The sequence below is a fragment of the Triticum dicoccoides genome, chromosome 2B, assembly GCF_002162155.2.
Source record: "Triticum dicoccoides isolate Atlit2015 ecotype Zavitan chromosome 2B, WEW_v2.0, whole genome shotgun sequence".
Classification (NCBI taxonomy): Eukaryota; Viridiplantae; Streptophyta; class Magnoliopsida; order Poales; family Poaceae; genus Triticum; species Triticum dicoccoides.
In genome coordinates this window covers 113,314,980-113,321,334 of record NC_041383.1, presented here as the reverse complement: position 1 = coordinate 113,321,334, position 6,355 = coordinate 113,314,980, and the positions used below count along the sequence as shown (strand labels likewise).

Genomic DNA, 6,355 nt, shown 5'->3' with positions numbered 1-6,355 from the left:
GACCGAAACTCGTGGAACACCGGAGATGGCAATCCTTTTCTGAACAAATCAGCAAATTGAGAGCTTGAAGGGACATGCAGCACGCGGACGTCACCGAAGGCAACCCGATCACACACAAAATGAAGAACGATCTCGATGTGCTTGGTGCGTTGATGTTGGACCAGATTACACGCAAGGTAGGAGGCGCTGATATTGTCACATAGACGATTGTAGCATGCTGTGGTGGACACTTGAGTTCATGAAGGAGTTGGCGTAACCAGCAAGACTCGGCAACGCAGTTGGCCACACCACGATACTCGGCCTCCGCACTAGAACGAGAAATGGTTGCTTGGCGTTTGGAGGACCAAGATATGAGGTTGGAAGCAAGGAAAACACAAAAGCCCGATGTGGATTTCCGTGTGTCAGGGCAACCGGCCCAGTCCGCATCCGTGTATGCGATGAGTTCCTTGGAGGATGACTTGTAGAATTGTAAGCCATAGTGGGATGTGCCTTGGAGGTAAAGAAGAATTCGTTTGACGAGCTGCATATGAGTATCTCGTGGCTCATGCATAAAGAGGCACACCTGTTGGACGGCATATGAGATGTCCGGCCTGGTCAAGGTGAGGTACTGAAGGGCGCCGGCTAGGCTGCGATAATAGGTGGGGTTGGAGAGGAGTTGACCATGAGTGAGAGACATCTAAGAGCTCGTGACAATGGGGGTGGAGATGGGCTTACAATGGAGCATGTTGGCATGCTCAAGAACCTCCAAGGTGTACTGTTGCTGACTAAGGAAGAGCCCCGGGGAGTTCGGGGTGAAGTTGATGCCAAGAAAATGATGGAGAGGCCCCATATCGGCCATGGAAAACTCAGACTTGAGAGCCGAGATGACATGGTGTAGTGTTTGAGGAGAACTGGCTGTCAAAATGATATCATCGACATACACGAGTAAGTAGGTGATGGAGGTACCATGATGAAGAATGAACAAGGAGGTGTCACTCTTGGAGCCATGAAAACCAAGGGTGAGAAGGAATGCCCGAAAGCGAAGAAACCACGTGCGAGGAGCTTGCTTGAGTCCGTAAAGAGACTTGTGGAGTCGGCAAACATGATCCGGACGGGCAGTGTCAACCAAACCAGCTAGTTGAGAACAGTAGACGAGCTCGTTGAGATCACCGTGGAGGAAGGCATTCTTGACGTCCATTTGGTGTATTGGCCAGGAGTGAGTGGTGGCAATACTCAAAACCACATGGATAGTAGCTGGCTTGACCATAGGACTGAACGTCTCATCATAGTCCACACCCTCCTATTGAGTGAAACCGCGAAGCACCCATCGAGCTTTGTACCGTGCCAAGGAGCCATCCATGTTGAATTTGTGGCGATAGATCCACTTCCCTGTGACCACATTAACACTTGCAGGCTTAGGCACCAAAGACCATGTAGAGTTATTCATTAAAGCAGTGTACTCATCTAGCATAGCTTGTCGCCAATTAGGGTCTTTGAGGGCTGATTTGTAGGTGGGTGGAATGGGTGAGATGGAGGTGGATGTGGTGTCTGCAAGGAAGAGGCGACGGGGCATGCAGAACCCAGATTTGGAGCGAGTGGACATTTTGTGGGCGTTGTTTGGCGGTGCAACAGGGACGGCACGAGGCAGGGAACCCGAGGAGGATTCGGTGGGGCTGGTGGCAGGTTGATCCGATCGGCAGGGTGCAGGGAGCGAGGAGGATGCGGGCACAATGGGGCTAGCAGGTGCGGCAGAGGCGGGTGGGGATTGGGTGGAAGTGGACGCGGTCGGGGCGGTAGTGGTGGACCCGCGAGAACGGCCCGTGGGGCGAGGGCACGTGGTGGAGCCAGACGTGGGTGGCGCGTCACGATGAACGCGCACGGGCGTGCATGGGGCGGTGGGGCCCGGCGGATCTGGCCTAACCGGTGGTGGATCCGAGGAAGCAGGAGCTGCCAGCTGTCTGGAAGGGGAGATTCGGTGTGCGGGATCGTCTGTGGACGTGCGGGTGTGTGGCTGGGTGTATGGGAAACACGTTTCGTCAGAAATGACATGGCGAGAAACGATAACGCGATGCGAGTCCAGATCAAAACACCTATACCCCTTGTGTTCTAGGGGATACCCGAGGAAGACGCAGCGGACAGAGTGGGGAGAGAGCTTGTAAGCCATGGTAGAGGCTGTGTGAGGAAAGCACAAACAACCAAAGAGTCGGAGATGATCATACGTGGGATGTGAGCCATGGAGGAGGTAGTATGGCGTAACACGTGAAATAACACGTGAGGGGCGCCTGTTGAGTAACTATGTAGCGGTGTGAAGAGCTTCAACCCAAAAGGGAGGGGTGAGATTGGCTTGAAAGAGTAGGGTCCATACTATATCGTTGGTTGTGCGAAGGAGGCGTTCAGCCTTGCCGTTTTGTGGTGACGTATGTGGACAGGAGAAATGGTAAGCGATGCCGTTGGAGGAGAAGAATGTACGGAGGGAGGTATTGATGAACTCACCACCGTTGTCGCATTGCATGGCTTTGATCACTACGTTGTATTGGGTGTGGATAAAGGAAAAGAAGCGTTTTAGAGTAGTGGACGTGTCGGATTTTTGTCGTAGAGGAAAGGTCCATGAGTAGTGAGTGTAATCATCCAACACAACAAGATAATATTGATAACCCGAGAAGCTTACAACCGGTGAGGTCAACAAATCACAATGTATGAGATCAAATGGTGCAAAATATCTACTAAAGGAAGAGGGAAAGGGGAGCCGAGGCTGACGGCCGAGATGACACACAGTACAAGGTGTGTGAGACTCCTTATTACAATTGGGAAGAATAGTTTTAGCGAAAGTGGAGAGGGTATGAACGCCGGGGTGGCCGAGCCGACGATGCCATAGGTCAGGTGATGCAGTGGCAAGGAGCGCGGACGCCGAGGACGCCTTATTGCCAACGAAGGGGTAGAGGTCGCCGTTGCTAATGGAGATCATGAGAACCCGCCGCGTTCGAAGACCCTTCACAAGAAAACCACAAGGGTAAAACTCAACGGAACAAGAATTTTCTCTAGTGAACTTACGAACGGAAATGAGGCTGGTGACTACGTGTGGGGAAACGAGAACATTGGTGAGGCGGAAGTCGTGAGGGGGAAGGTTGACAGAACTGGTGGCCGTGACGGGGAGGTGTTGGCCATTGCCGACAAGGATGCTAGTAGGCACATGCTTTAAGGAAGAACTAGACGAGGTAAGGGTACCTGGATTGTCGGTGATGTGGGAGGAGGCGCCACTGTCAAGGCACCAGTCAGTCGACGGAGTGGGGGGGGGGGGGAGGCCGCCATTGCTGTAGGCAGCGTTCAACATGGCGAGGTGCTCCCAAGAAGGTGGTGCAGGCGGATAGTACGGCGATGACGGAGAAGGCGTTAGCTGATACATCGGGTAGGTGTGCACATGAGAGCCGGGCCAGGGGCCGAGAACCCCGGCGGAGTTTGGCGACACCCATCCAGGTCGAGGCAGAGGGAGCGCCATCCTGTATGGAGCGAAGTAGCCCGTGAACGGAGCGGGCTGCGACGGGGGGCCGCGGCCACCAGAGTCGTGGCGGCCACGCCCGCGCCCACGTCCGCGCCCACGGCCACGGTCGGTGCCGTCACCGCGGTCACCACGGCCGCAGGTCTGCTGCTGGGGCGAAGCCGGAGCCTGGGAGCGATCGGAGCTGCAATCTCCCGAGCGGTCGCCGCGATCACCCTGAGAGCACGCGCCCGAGCCAGATGGGTCGCCACCGAAAGGAGAGGCGCCAGGGAGAGCGAACGCCGAGGCGCTCTCGTTAGCAGCACACTGGGCCTGGGACTCCTCCGCCAGGACGACACGGGAGAGAACGGTGTCGAAGGGCATGGTGGACGCCTAGTCACCGAGGACGACGCGGATGGTGTCGAGCCGCTTGTCGAGGCCATGAAGAAATTGGATGGTGAGATCCACCTCTTTGACGGCGTGGTCGATGTCGGCAAGGCCGTCGGTGAGCAACTTCAGGCGACGGGCGTACTCGGTGATGGAGAGATCGCCCTGCTTCAGATTACGGTACTGGCGGTTGAGGAGCATGAACCGCGCAGCCCAATTGGCGAGGAAGAAGTCCTGGATCTTGGTCTAGAGGGCGTAAGTGGTGGTGGCGCCGACGACGTGGTCGATGAGGGGATCGGCGAGGGTGGCGTAGATCCAGAGCACCACATGGGCGTCCAGCTCCAGGTACTGGGCGTCGGCGTTGGGTGGTGGAGGGTGCTCGATTAGGTAGGTAACACCGTATCGAATGAGAACGAAAAGGAAGAAAGACTTCCATTTGTGGTAGTTGTGGTCCGCCGGATTGAGGAGGAACTTGATATGATTTGTGATGTGGTCGAAGAAGATGGGTTTGTGAGGAGCCGGGGCGGGCCGCACAGAAGGCGAGGACGTGAAGAGAGGGGCGAACTGAGAGGGACCGGTGCTGCCAAAGGCGCCGGAGAAGATGAACGGGCTGGAGCCCGGCGAGGTCGCCGAGGAGGCGGCAGGGGCAGTCGTCGAGGAAGAGAGGGAGCCCGGTAAGGTCGCGGTGTCGGAGGCGGAGGAGGAGGAGCCGGGCGCAGTCATGGCGACAGAAGAGGAGGGCCTGGTAACTGATACCAAGTTGGAGGATCAAATTACTCTCTGTATTGATCAAGTGTTACAACAAGGGTTTATATACACCGGGCGCTGCCCGAGTCATAAGGCACGCAGGCTTGTGATCCTTATTACATGGGCATGCAAGCCAGCATGTTACAACACAACTCAAGATGTACTATGTCCGCCTCGACGGCATCAGCCTCGGCGGGCGAAGGCTCACGGTGATCACGCCAGCGATGTTCGAACGCAACCCGCACAGCCTCCACGGCGGGTGCATCCTCGACATTGGGACGGCGGACACCTTGATGACCCCGGCCGCGTACCGTATCCTGGTGGCCGAGGTCGTGGCGCACATGCACGGCCGCGGGGTGCACCGTGCGACTGTGCCAGGGGTGCAGAAGCTCAAGCTCTGCTTCCACGGTACGTGGCAGAGTATCCGCGCGCACTTACCGAGCGTGACGCTCCACTTCTACCCGGAATCGGCCGTGCTCTTTATCAAGCCGGAGCTGCTGTTTGTGGCGGTGACGCACGAGCATATCCACTATGTGTGTTTCACCGTCGCGCCATACGCATTGAGGACGGTGATAGGCGCGGGGCAGATGTTGGACACGCGGTTCACGTTTGACCTCTAACATAACCGGTTGTTCTTTGCTCCGGAGGTGTGCCATCTAGACACCGTTGCAGTTTAGCTAGCTAGCTAGCTACATCCCTCCTTTTCAAAAAAAGCTAGCTACATCCCTATATTATCGGTTCGTGCAAGACTTGTGTGAAAGTAATAAATAAATGTTTTTTGCAAAAGTACAGATGCAGACACTTGAAAGAAGAGAACTGATTTACAGGTAAGTCAGAGCAAGGAGCTCCGGCCCACACAGGCTCTAATCACAGTTTTAAATAGCCGGCTATAGCCCCGCTATAGCTATTTGAGAGTGTTGCCGCTAAATGGTTTCACGTACAGTTTGCCGCTATAGCTCCGCTATATCCCACCTATAGCTGTTTTTAAGGGTCGCCGCTAAATGTCATAGCCCGCTAATTAAAACATTGGCTCTAATTGACAACACAAAAACCTTTAAGCTAATAGTAGTGCCATGAAACGGGCATGGAGGCGGCTGCTCCCGCGACCCCAGCGACCTCGCGGTTGCCGCCGCCGTCCCTGCCGCCCCCACCGAGCGTACTCCCCCCGCTGCCCTTCCGGCCTGTGCGGCTGGCCCCAAACTCCCCCTGGTTCCTCTCTACGGGGCAGAGGCTCATCCTCAGCTCGACTTCGCCAGCGTTGGATCCAGATCCTGCAGCCACCATTCCCACCGTACATCCACCTCCTTCACCGCAAAACTCGTCCTCGACCTCCCCGCGGTTCCCTCCGGGGTTCCCGACGCCGCGGTACTCGCGGTCTGATCTGGTTGCGGCCCTCTTCCCGCAGCTGGAGGGGATCACCTCAGATCCATGCTCCCAGGACGGTGCTTCCCTGTCGGTGTGCCGCGCGGCCGCCTCAGATGTGACAGGCTGTCCCCGCAAGGTGCGCTTCGCCGGTGCTACTGACCTGCTGGACGCTGCTCCTCCGCTCCGCTCTCAGGGTGCCCTCTGGCCTTGCCTCAAGTCGGCGCCTGCAGCCTCCAGGTCGGCGGGTTGGTGTGCGGCACGGGACACTACTTCGGGCCCTGCGTCTCCTGCTGCTGCAGTTCCTTGCTAGAGCTCTTCCTCGACCCCTGCACCTCCCGCCACGGATTCAAGCCGGAGTTACACTGCTGAGGATTGGCACCTCGTCCGGACAGCCTATTGGTG

General features: G+C 56.6%; 1 pseudogene; it reads left to right on the top strand.

The window, feature by feature from the left end:
- Positions 1–5,265, top strand: part of LOC119367291 — a 12,397-nt pseudogene extending 7,132 nt beyond the window's left edge.
- Positions 5,266–6,355: the final 1,090 nt, after the last annotated feature.